At 44.1% G+C, this 12,953-nt stretch overlaps 1 protein-coding gene across 1 annotated transcript in view; it reads left to right on the top strand.

Moving 5' to 3' along the window:
- Positions 1 to 3,001: 3,001 nt before the first annotated feature.
- LOC127453736 (voltage-dependent calcium channel gamma-7 subunit-like) overlaps positions 3,002 to 12,953 on the top strand; it is a 28,311-nt gene continuing 18,359 nt past the window's right edge. Inside the window, exon 1 of the mRNA XM_051720385.1 lies at positions 3,002 to 3,094. The gene's annotated coding sequence lies outside the window, so the exon portion shown is untranslated. The remainder of the gene's footprint in view (positions 3,095 to 12,953) is intronic.

The following is a 12,953-nucleotide window of genomic DNA, read 5'->3' as shown; positions in this document are numbered from 1 at the left end:
AGATTGGGACCACATTTAGGGTGATATTGTTTATCTTAGTCTCAAAAATTTTGCAATAAATAATGCGGGTATCCTAGCACCAAATGTAGTAGATTTAACATATGTTTTTGAGTTAAGGTGACAAATACATGTGTAAATTCAACTTAAGTATACAAATTGATACAATGACAATTTAACATGTTAAGCTGACTTGAAAGTTGTTAGTTGTGTCAACTCCAAAAAACACTAATATAATATAAAAAAATCTTGTTTATTTTGTTGCCATTGGCAACAGACTAAAACAAGCTAAGATACATTTCTGGAACTCAAAAATTCCAGTAGAATGAGTGAAAATCATGAAATTCACCAAACTCAAAACATTTAAGTAATGGAGATAGTAATAGGATTTGTGTTTGTTGTACTCAATATATTTGGGATAAAACAACATCCGGGATAACAGTTTGATAGATAGATAGATAGATAGATAGATAGATAGATAGATAGACAGACAGACAGACAGACAGACAGGCAGGGTTGGGGAGTAATGAAACAAATGTAACGGGATTACGTATTTAAAATACAAAATATAAGTAACTGTATTCCACTACAGTTACAATTTAAATCATTGGTAATTCAAATACAGTTACATTCAAAAAGTATTTTGATTACTGAAGAGATTACTTTGCATTTTATTGTCATTTGTTTCATTTAATATTTAGTCCTTTCAGATGGAAAACATTTATACATATAAATGATGCGATCCAAAGTGCATTTGAACAGCGGTGAAACACTTTCTTAAGATGTGTAACATTCATACGAGCAGACAGAGAAGTAAGTTTGAAGTAAGTTTGGAGCAGAAGAAATAGAAATAAACCTTGTGTAAATTGTCATCTTTATGCTAAGCTAAAATGCTATTTCTATCCATTTTACATACAAATTACCTGGCACGATCATGTTTTTTAATCAAGAAAGTTCACGTTGGATTATAATTTATTTTTTCCAGTAAGACCTTTGATATTAGGGCAAAAGTCATATTCTTGATAATAATTTTTGTATTGTTTTCCTGTAAAAATATCTAAAAATCCTTAAAACAAGATCAGTTTGATTTATCTTGCTTTAGAAACAACACTGCATAAGATATTTAGGTTTTTCAGAGAATGTATTTTTAACATGTGTATTTTGTCTTACTGTACTGGCAGAGTTTTTATAGTCAAAAGAACTGAATAAATCTACCAGTGCTGAAGAAGTAATCCAAAGTATTTAGAATACGTTACTGACCTTGAGTAATCTAACGGAATACGTTACAAATTACATTTTACAGCATGTATTCTGTAATCTGTAGTGGAATACATTTCAAAAGTAACCCTCCCAACCCTGTAGATAGATAGATAGATAGATAGATAGATAGATAGATAGATAGATAGATAGAGAAAAAAACACACACACACACACACACACAGAGAGATATGTGACTAACAGAGAGAGAGAAGGGATAGACAGACCTTTACACTCGTCTCTCAATTGCAACACTCTCTCTCTCCACTCTGATCACTCCATCAGCCATCCCAGTGGGCTTGAGTGATATAACAGGATACCCTTAGATACCCTGCCTATTAAAAACTACCCTAACCTCCTTACTGTAACTGTCTTCATCTCCGTCAATCCTTTTTTTAATGCCCCACTCTGACTTTCTTTTTAGTTGTGTGACCTCATCTTCTTGCTTGAACTGAAGCTGTACAGTGTTGAAAAGAGTATGAAAAGCGGCGTATTAAAGAAATGAAGGGCTTTTCTGAAAATGCTGCTAGTTGTGTGTGCAATTTTTTATAATGCAGATATCTCTTTTTCAGTCTCTCTTTCTTCCACATTCACTCCTTGAGGTCAGAGTGTACTGTGCTATTGATATCATGCCTAAAAATAATCCATTAGGAGGTTAGGGCTACTCTTAAGTACAGTGGGACCAAAGAGAGAGAGAGAGAGAGAGAGAGAGAGAGAGAGAGAGAGAGAGAGAGAGAAGAGATGAGGCTAGGGCATAAAATGAAATGATGACAAACATGACCATTTAACCATCTGACATTCATCTGATTTATAGGTTATTTGTATGTCTCATGTGAACATGATCGCAGCTGTACTGATAACATGTTTGCACCTGCATTGCAACTTTCTCAGCTACATGTAAGTAATTGTCACAGCACAAAATATACCCTTTACACTTCCCAGCATCTGCCAGGATGAAGACCATATATCAATATTATGTAAAGGGGAACAGACCAGCACCTTTTCTTTTGTTAAATCCAACAAATAGTAAGTCTTGGGTGCTGCTGCAAAGCCATCCTTTTGAATTATGACTAAATGTCAAGGAAAATTACACAAATTGCTAATATAAGGAGAAAATGAGTCCTCTGTCTCCTTTTCTGACTCATAATTTTACTGCAAATGATGCTGTCCCCTGTATGGCTGTCTTTTAATCTATCACAATTAACTATTGACTAATTTGTCTTTTTCACCCAGACTAACTTTGTACATTTCTCTCTCTTTACATAAGAGAGTGGATTGGAATTTGACAAGTCTACATCTTGCACAGGAACACCAAATGCATCGAATTACAACCACATGGTTTGCGATATCAGCTGCATTTTCCCGCCTAAAAGCACTGACATTAAACAGCTTCAGCTGATATTTTGTGAGTAACTTAATTTTAATCAAAACCTCCACGCAAGAAAACCACCTTTAAATCGATATACAGCGCAAAAGTACATTTACCAATGCATATTTCTAAAGCAAACCTCTTGCTCTGTTTCACGACATCAATTACACACAAACTCTGTTTCTGTCTTGTTCTCTCTCTTCCTCTCTCACTTCACTTTTATTTTACTGAAATAAAAACAGGAATGGAAGGCATGAAGATGTAAAGGAGGAGAGGAGAACGGGTTATGGTGGGAAATGCGCACGTAAGAGAGATAGATAGAGAGAGAGAGAGAGAGAGAGAGAGAGAGAGAGAGAGAGAGAGAGAGAGAGAGAGAGAGAGAGAGAGAGGAACTTTTGCCAGGCACCCCTGGTGTGAGGCTTGTGCCTGCGCGCTCTCTGCACACTCGTCAGCTCCACGCGCACGGGCAGGGTGAGTACACGCTTCTTTTGTCTGTTTTCATTGTTGTTTACTGTTATCAACTGACGTGTGACTGACTCGAAACACATTTTAACACCAGACCTTTGTCAAGTGTTATGGACAGAAGTTGCGCGTTGACTGCGTTAACAGAGGCGTTTCCATAATCCCAGCAGGTGCGCGAGCGCGTCGCGTGTTGTGTCATTCGTGAAAATATGTGGGAAAAGATTTATCATAGAAAAGTGGGTTGTTTGTGGTCGGTTGTAGATTGTAAACCTCAAGGGTGGTTTAGGATACTGGATTGCAGTGATTTATACTAACATTTGCAGCTGTTGAGCAGTTTGTGTTAATAACCATCGGCAGAAGAGTGTGAATGGTAGTTTGTAACTGGCTCACTCAAGTGCCCCAGGAGGCGCGCGCTGGCATGTAGGTGGGAACTCCATCATTACTGGGCCAAGGTCTTTCCATACATTAGCCTACATCTTCTCTCTCTCTCGCTCGCTCGCTCTCTCTCTCTCTCTCTCTCTCTCTCTCTCTCTCTCTCTCTCTCTCTCTCTCTCTCTCTGTCCTTGTTTCTCACTGTACCCCTTTTGTTAACACATTTACTGTAATACATTCAGCTATCTTGTAAATATCTTAGAAGTATCCTTTAATTAAACAAGTGTGAGATACTTAATAGGATGCAGATCCAAAATTGATGATCAAGTACACTTTATCCACACTGAGAGAGTAAGTACAGACTGTAAGTACAATACTTTGTGCAACATCAACTCATGGATAAGTCTTGAAGAGTGGGCAAGCTTGTGTTTCTGTAGGTCAACTGGCACAGCATGGTGCTAGCAACACCAAGGTCATGGGTTTGATTCCCAGGGAATGCATGGACTCATATTGTATATTTGAAAGTACTGAAAGTCACTTTGTAAATATAAATAAGATCATGAAGTGTGTTCACAGTCACACTGTTCATGTTAAAACAATACTAATACCTCAAGCTTTGATGTAGCACAGTGGTTTCTTTCCAAAAAAGACAGGACAAGACCACTTTTGAGTGCTGATAGCCTTGTGTGTTCCCAACAAATAAAAAATAAAAACATAAGGAATTTGCAGTGGCTGATTGTTGTATGTGAGTTTGATGTTGATCTTTTGCAGGCTGGGCTTGTCATGAAGAAGTTACTTCTCTTCTACATCAGTGCACAAAGCCTTGAGGGCGCAGAAGCGCTGCAGGGCAAAAGAGCCTTGCAAAGAAAAAAAAGCTTTCTTTATGTGGGCATCTCAGTGTAGATGGTCAAGCTGGAGTTTTTGCCTCTGTTGTGTTTGCTTCAAAGCACTCAACACTAGCACAGTGCTCTATCTATGCCAGTTTTATTACATTGCAAAATCTGTCTATCATTCGCTGGGGTTCTTTTTATGTTGACTGATGGTGTTCTTGGTTGCATCTCTCTTTGTTTTGGGACAAATGGCAAAAGGTAGAACTGCATGATATTTGCAGGCACTTGTACACGTGGCACAGTGTTGCACTGAGAATTTTGTCTAGACACCTGAGATATATTTTAGAAGCTGAGACGTTCTCTGATGTTTCTCAGGATTTGTCTTTTTTTCACTCTTTCTCACTCTTGTGCTCTTTCTTCTTATCCCTATTTCTCCATCTCTCGTTGCTTAGGGTGCCGAGCTGAATCACCAACTCTAAAAGACAGACGGGAAATGAAAGCATGAAAAAGCACACCCACACACACAGTATACAGCATCTTCAAATATTTCTATCATAAAAGTCATCATAGCAGCAGCCGCAGAGCGACAGGAAATGTATTCTTTCAACAACGTGCACATAACCGAATGACAGCATTCATGTTATTATTCACTTGTAAAATTGTAACCCTTAAATAGGCAGAAAGCAAACGACAGGATGAAACCCCACTGTACGAGTTCAGCACAGATGCAGAGAGAATGGGGGACACGTTTTGCTTTGAAAGACCTTTTATGTTTTCGTCAGCGCTGCATCCAAACATTCACAATCAAGATAAAACACAGACCTCATTAATTAAGAATTGATTGTAGGGTTGCTCTGGGAGAATTAGAGGTGCACGAGGTCATCTCGCACATTTCACACAGAGAGCACATTTCATAATGTTCTGACATCTACAGACATGCCATTTTTAGTCATCTGCCCCATATTTGGCCTCTCCTCATTGCAGTTTCTTCTCTTGCCCCTTTCTCTCTCTCTCTCTCTCTCTCCTCTCCAAAGTGCTATTTTAGCATGACAATGAAACTGTAGTAACACTTTACATTAATGTTCCGTTTGCTAAGGGTTTATAAAGGGGTTCACTAATGACAAATAAGTCATTTACAAATGCATTATAAATCATTTATATGCAGTAAAAGCAACATGCATTAAAAGGGCAATTTTCATCTTATACTTGGCTTATAGTGAGCATTTGACTTACATGTTATAAATGCTTAATTAATACACCTCTTCACTAATCCAATACTAATCAAAAACATAAAATGCCCTAATTCAAGATTTATGTCGCAAAATGTAGCAAAATAGACTATATATTAATATAGTGAGATTAAAAGGAGGGATTATGTCATTTTTCTTGAGACTCTTCATGTTTAGAACTTTGTGCGACCCCACGTACACATGCGTGGACATTGTATTTTTGCTTCTCTATATGCAACGCATAGTTTACATTTTTTTAAACCGACTGATTAGTAAAGGGTTAAACTTTTAACGTACAGAGTCATGTGACCAAACAAAATGGCGCCGACCATAGCAGAGTTTGTCATTAAACCAAGCTGAACTTTTATGTACATGTTTATATTGTTGGAAACTCCTTAATAAATGCATTTCAGCTGTCCACTTTACATTAAGGTACATTTTCATAGGTTAATAATGTTTTAAGTGTTATTAAGAATTTATAACGTGACGTATTTTGCTCACTATTTGGCAGATTAGTAAAGGGTTAAACTTTTAACGTACGGAGTCATGTGACCAAACAACATGGCGCCGACCATAGCAGAGTTTGTCTTTGGGAAAAACAGCAGCAAAACTACATCTGATAAGAAACCTAATTACGTTTCTACATTGAAATCTGTAAAAAGATTAGAGTTTCGGGTTTCTTCCGATATGTCATGTTTAAAATTTGAGTGGTTTATCGCAAAACGCCACACTGCTAAACACAATGTAAACTAATGTGTTCTTTAGTACATTTTTCCTTATTTAATAACATTGAAATAACATTTAATCCTATATTCACTGTGCATTATTACATTGAGAATCAATGGGTTCATCCAAAAGCTGGTAAATGGTGCTTTCAGAGGCTTTATGTGGAGTTAGGGTGAAAACAAGGTGCTGTTCAAACTGTTCTGAGACCAGTGCAGACAGAGAGCACACCGGAGGTTAAACCATCAATAGGCACCTTTAATGTAAAAAAGGGAGCATCCTATAGCTCTCTATGCAGTTATGTGCATTCAGTCCTATTTGGCAGATATTGCAAGTAACTTTTTATGCATGTGGTTATAACCCCAAATCAATGACTTAAAATGCAATTGGACAATTCCATGGAAATGTTAACCATACCGTGGAAAAATGCCAATTTTAATCTTGTTTTAATTCATCATGCAGCCTTGATGGACATCATAACAGTGTTTCAAAGTCTGCAGGTTTCAAAACATTTTGGATGTTTTTTCCTCGTGATGTAAGAGCTGCTTTCACAACTGTAACGTCCGTAATGAATAGATGTCACGTCCGTAATGCGTAATGCTCCACATTTATGTGAAAATGACAACGAATAAAAATATAACATGATCTTAGTAGTGCCAACCCTTCTACATTATGTGGCTATTATTATTTCTGGATTGTGCATTTCAATTCACAGAGATTTTACAGAGTGTGTGGTCTCCCAAAACTCATGTCCATTTTTGTCACATCCATAACGCAAGCTCATTTCCTGATCTAAACTGAAGAAGAAAAAAAGAAGAAAAAAAAACTTGTCTAGACTGAAAGTTTTCTGATGTCTGGACTCTGTTTGCAGGGGTCTATGATTGAACACTGAAAAAGTTTGATATACTGTACTTATGAATTAAAATTTCACATTTTCACTGCAAATGTCACATCCATAATGCTGGAATTGCCTATTTGTCAGTGAGTTATAGTCATAAATGAACCCCTTTATATTCCCTTAACAAATGGAACATTAAAGATGCTGTAAGCGTTCCTTATCTGTCACTCACTCGACGTTGTGTCGATGTAGTGACACTAGGGGTCACTCTTGGGAGCCTGAGACACCTCTGGTCTTTGATAAAAGGCCAATGAAAATTGGCGAGTGGTAGTTGCATGCCACTCCCCCGGACATACGGGTATAAAAGGAGCTGGTATGCAACCACTCATTCAGATTTTCTCTTCAGAGCTGAACGGTCATGCTCATTGAGCTGAATTCTACTGTTCATTCACCTCTGCTGGATCTGATGGCGCATTTCAGCGGCTTCTCCCTCCTCTGCACTGGTGCACTGCAGAGAACGCCCTTGGGTGCTTCAGCAGAAAAACAAGAGAGTATATTTTCTGGAAGAGCTTTTCCTCCTCTAAAAGAGTATATAGTTCTCTAAAAGAGCGGCACACACGGAACGTCTTTTTAAAGACGCGTCTTTTTAAAGATGCCTTTCCGATTGTGTGTTATTCCTGGTTATGGTCGTTACCTCTCAACTTTGGATGGTCATGATCGCTGTCTTTCGTGTCTTGGCTGCGACCCACACGGAGGCAGTGTTTGTGGATGGTTCATGTTCTCACTGCGAGAACATGACCATGGCAACGTTGCGGTCGCGGCTTGCTTTCGTAAGAAAGCAAGCCACCCCAGCGGCTCCCCGCCTCGGACATTCTACCTACGGGTATGAGGCCAGCGCGGCTAGCACTGGGGGCGATTTGGGGACCCCAGTGGGATCGTCTCTGCCGGGTATCCCCCCGCGGACCTCCCATTCCCCAGCACGCTTCTGGATGAGTTCGCCGGCTCATCTCACGGCGAGTCTGTCTTCTTGTTCAGAGCCCGTGAAGATGATGAGCTCTCGAGCGCAGCATCGGAGAGCGGGCTTGTCCAGTCGGACGCAGAAGCCTCAGCTGGGCTTCCCTCTTCGGGGACGATTGCCCAGTCACAGGCCGAAATGACGGACATGCTTTCCCGGGTGGCCGCGAGCGTCAGGTTAGAGTGGAACCCTCCACTCTCCCCTGAACCCTCGCAGCTTGATGATTGGTTCCTGGGCTCGCGCCGCCGCTCAAAGCAGCCACGCCCCGCTCCAGTGCCATTCTTCGTGGGAGGCACCTTTTTCTGCCCGGCCCCGATTTTGCAGTTCCCCCGCTCTCACTACCCTCGATGGCGGGGCGGCCAGGGGCTATACGGCGATTCCCCCAGTGGATAAGGCTCTCGCGGTGCACCTATGCCCGCAGAGCGCCGCCACCTGGCGCGGACGCCCTAAGCTCCCGTCCAAGCCCTGTAGGCTCACGTCGTCCCTGACGGCTAAAGACAAGTCTGCTGGACAAGTCGCCTCTGCCATGCACGCCATGACTCTCCTGCAGGTCCACCAAGCCAAGGCGTTGAAATAACTGCACGAGGGTATTTCCACCCCAGATTTGATGCAGGAACTGCGCTCGGCGACCGACCTCGCTCTCCGAGCGACGAAGGTCACGGCGCGGTCTCGACTACCGTCCACGGGTTTTTTCTTGCAGGATTGGTGCTCCAGTGGTGGCCTTTCTGCCCCTGAGCGCCCAGCTGTGGCAGTCTCCATGGGTTACGAGGACAGGCCTCTTCCTCCCCAGGCTGTTCCAGGGTTGGTCACAAGGAGCCAGGTAAGTGCTTCGATGTCCCTAGACTCAGCACGGCCACGACTTGGTGTGGCACCTCGAGCTCCGCCCCGCCGCGAGGCCCCACCTGCCGGTACGTCTGACGACATTGTCCCCTTGGTCCCCCTTGCACAGAACTTGGACGCGTGGCTCGCACAACACAGCAACGGTAGCATATGTCAACCACCAAGGCGGTCTGTGCTCTCGTTGTATGTCACAACTCGCCTGCCGTCTCCTCCTCTGGAGTCAGCAGCACTTCAAGTCTCTGCAAGCCACTCACATCCCGGGCAACCTCAACACTACAGCGGATGTGCTGTCACGACAGGTTACCCTCAGGGGAGAGTGGAGACTCCACCCTCAGGTGGTCCAGCTGATTTGGAGTCAATTCGACAGGCACAGGTGCACCTGTTCGCCTCCCAAGAATCCTCCCCACTGCCCGCTCTGGTACGCCTTGACCGAGGCCCCCCTCGGCATAGACGTGCTGGCACACAGCTGACCCCTGACCTGTGCAAATATGCATTTCCCCCAGTGAGCCTGCTTGCACAGACACTGTGCAAGGTCAGGGAGGACGAGGAGCTGGTCATCCTGGTAGCACCCTACTGGCCCACCCAGACGTGGTTCTCGGAACTCACGCTCCTCGTGACAGCTCCCCCCTGGTGAATTCCCCTGAGGAAGGTCCTTCTTTCTCAGGGACGGGGCACCCTCTGGCACCTGCGACCAGACCTCTGGAATCTCCATGTCTGGCCCCTGGACGGGACGTGGAAGACCTAAGCGGTCTACCACCTGCAGTGGTAGACACGATCACTCAGGCTAGGGCCCCCTCTACGAGGCGCCTGTATGCCTTTAAGTGGCGTCTGTTCGCTAAGTGGTGTTCTTCCCGACGTGAAGACCCCCAGAGATGCGCAGTCGGATCAGTGCTTTCCTACCTGCAGGAGAGGTTGGAAGGGAGGCTTTCCCCTTCCACCTTGAAGGTGTACGTTGCCGCCATAGCAGCACACCACGATGCAGTCGACGGTAAGTCCTTAGGGAAGCACGACCTGATCATCAGGTTCCTAAGAGGCGCCAGGAGGCTGAATCCCTCCAGACCACGCCTCGTTCCCTCATGGGACCTCTCTGTAGTTCTTCAGGGTCTACAGAGAGCCCCCTTTGAGCCTTTGCAGTCAGCCGAGCTTAAGGCACTCTCCTTGAAGACTGCCCTCCTGACTGCGCTCACTTCCATCAAGAGGGTAGGTGACCTGCAAGTGTTCTCTGTCAGCGAAACGTGCCTGGAGTTCGGTCCGGGTTACTCTCATGTGATCCTGAGACCCCGACTATGTGCCCAAGGTTCCCACCACCCCTTTTAGGGACCAGGTGGTGAACCTGCAAGCGCTGCCCCAGGAGGAGGCAGACCCAGCCCTGTCGTTGCTGTGTCCGGTGCACACTTTACGCATCTATTTGGATCGCACGCAGAGATTTAGAACCTCTGAGCAGCTCTTTGTCTGCTTTGGTGCACAGCGGAAAGGAAGCGCTGTCTCCAAGCAGAGGATCGCCCACTGGCTCATTGACGCCATAACTATGGCATATCTCGCCCAGGACATGCCGCCCCCGGTAGGGCTACAAGCCCATTCTACCAGGGGTGTAGCGGCTTCCTGGGCCCTGGCCAGAGGTGCCTCTCTAAAAGACATTTGCAGAGCAGCGGGCTGGGAAACACCCAACACCTTTGCAAGATTCTACAACCTCCGGGTGGAACCGGTTTCATCCCAGGTAGTGGCACGCAACACAAGCGGATAAGCCCGGGATAGCTGGCCAGGTGTATCGCTTGCACATAGCGCCTTCCACCTCTTTTTGAGCTGAAGACTTGCGCCATTAATTCCCAGTAGTGTTCACAAGTTTGTTCCCTGGTTGACTTCCTCCGAGCCCTGTGGCAGTCGAGTTTTCGGAGAGATTCGCTGCTGGCCCAGTACACGTGCTAACTAAGAGTCCTGTTCTGGGGTAGGTGCTCCGCATGTGGCGGTTCCCTGTAAGGCTAACCCCATGCGATATATATCTTCCGCTAATTCATTTCCCTGTTGGCAAACTGCGTCTTCATTGGGCAGAGCCCCTCTGCCCCAGTCTCCATGTTTGTAGTAACTCCTCCTCCATTGGGCAGGATCTACCTTGAAGACTCTCCACATGGTTGGAAAGACCATGTGACGTAACCTTCCACTTAAATATCCCCCCTCACTTTGGGCGAGGTGTGGTCTCTGCTGTGTCTTCCCCTTGGGAGGGACACCCCTCGACTAGACCTGGCGGCCCAGTCGGATAATCCCCCTTCTTTTTTAGGGAGTGGAAAAAAAAGAAGGGGAAAAGAGGCCACGACTGGGTTAAGCCTGTCTCTATCTCTTGGGTAGTCGACTTGTCCCCAGAAAGGGCCGTTCGACACTCATAACTATGTTGGGGGAGGTTACGTGTTGACCTGGTGTGCTGGCTATGAGGCACACAGTAGTCTGCCCATCACACACCTCCAGTTCACTTAACACAGTTCAGCCAATTGTGGCATTTCGTATACGGACCCCTAGTGTCACTACATCGACACAACGTCGAATGAGTGACAGATAGGGAACGTCATGGTTACTTGTGTAACCTCCATTCCCTGATGGAGGGAACGAGACATTGTGTCCCTCCTGCCATAACGCTGAACTACCCGCTGACATGGCCGGACCTTATATCGGCTCCTCAGCATAAAACCTGAATGAGTGGTTGCATACCAGCTCCTTTTATACCCGTATGTCCGGGGGAGTGGCATGCAAATACCACTCGCCAACAAAGACCAGAGGTGTCTCGGGCTCCCAAGAGTGACCCCTAGTGTCACTACATCGACACAACGTCTCGTTCCCTCCATCAGGGAACGGAGGTTACACAAGTAACCATGATGATTTCAGCTGTTCTACTTCCACGAAACTGAGCCATTGGATTAGCCACACCCCCTCTTTCCAAAACCCCGCACTCCAAAGATACCAAAATGAGCTTTATTGAGAGCAGAAATGGTTAAACACAACAGTAGTAACATAGTGCCCTCAACTGACAACTGTTATGAACAACATAGCATAAAAATGCATTATGACTCAATAATTCGCTGCAACTACAATACTATGTGAACATGCAAAATGACTGACAGGCAGAAAGAGTCATTGTCTGCGGATCGCAGACACATTTTTATTTGCTGTTTACAGAGTCTAGTGCTGTCACAGAGACTGGTGAGATATCTTACGACACGTATTACATTAATATCTTTCAGGGAGTAGGACATTTTTTTGCATACCTTTCCATGAAAAAATCGCTGACAGCACCATTAATATAAAGTGTTAATGACATTATTTTGTAATTGCATTTAAATCGTTTTGTTGGTGAAATTGTTTTAGCACAACAAAACACTAAACACAGTGGTGTGGGTGTTCAGGGAGATTAAAGATCATTGTACCTCAGTTAGTGGCAGGATATTACAAATCTTGCTGCATTTTGGCACATTTGGCTTTTTCTCTAAGAATAATACACTTTTTGATTTGGGGTACATTCATTGAATCTCTCTCTCTCTCTCTCTCTCTCTCTCTCTCTCTCTCTCTCTCTGCCTCCTTTTTAAAGCATAAATAAAAAAGCATCTCATTGCCTCTGAACACTGAATTGCATTGCAAAGGCATGCCAGAATGAATTAGTGGGCAAGAACGGTGTGTGTTTACTTATAATGCTGTGTGTGTGCACATCTGTTTCTTTCTCTACACAGATGAGTTGTGTGTCTCACAGTAAAGCTATGAGTCATGGCTCTGTATGCGTGCGTGATGTGTGTGTTGTGCCATTTGAATCACTGCCAATAATGTTTCACTTTCTGCCACAATGACTGCCACCCCTTAAGCCAGGTGAACTTTGACCTTTCGTGTGATTGGTTGATTATTGCCACAGTGGGATAGAAACTCGCGGGATATCACTTTTGGTGTCTCTCCTGATCTTTTACACTCCTATTTTGCTGTTTTACTGGTGAACTGAAGAAAAACAACAGTTGAGCACAAGTCTCTTTTTATGGTGCAGTTTCCC

This window comes from Myxocyprinus asiaticus, chromosome 16 (genome assembly GCF_019703515.2).
Source record: "Myxocyprinus asiaticus isolate MX2 ecotype Aquarium Trade chromosome 16, UBuf_Myxa_2, whole genome shotgun sequence".
NCBI lineage: Eukaryota > Metazoa > Chordata > Actinopteri > Cypriniformes > Catostomidae > Myxocyprinus > Myxocyprinus asiaticus.
Note: the sequence above shows the minus strand (reverse complement) of the source record. Positions and strands in the feature narration are given on the sequence as shown.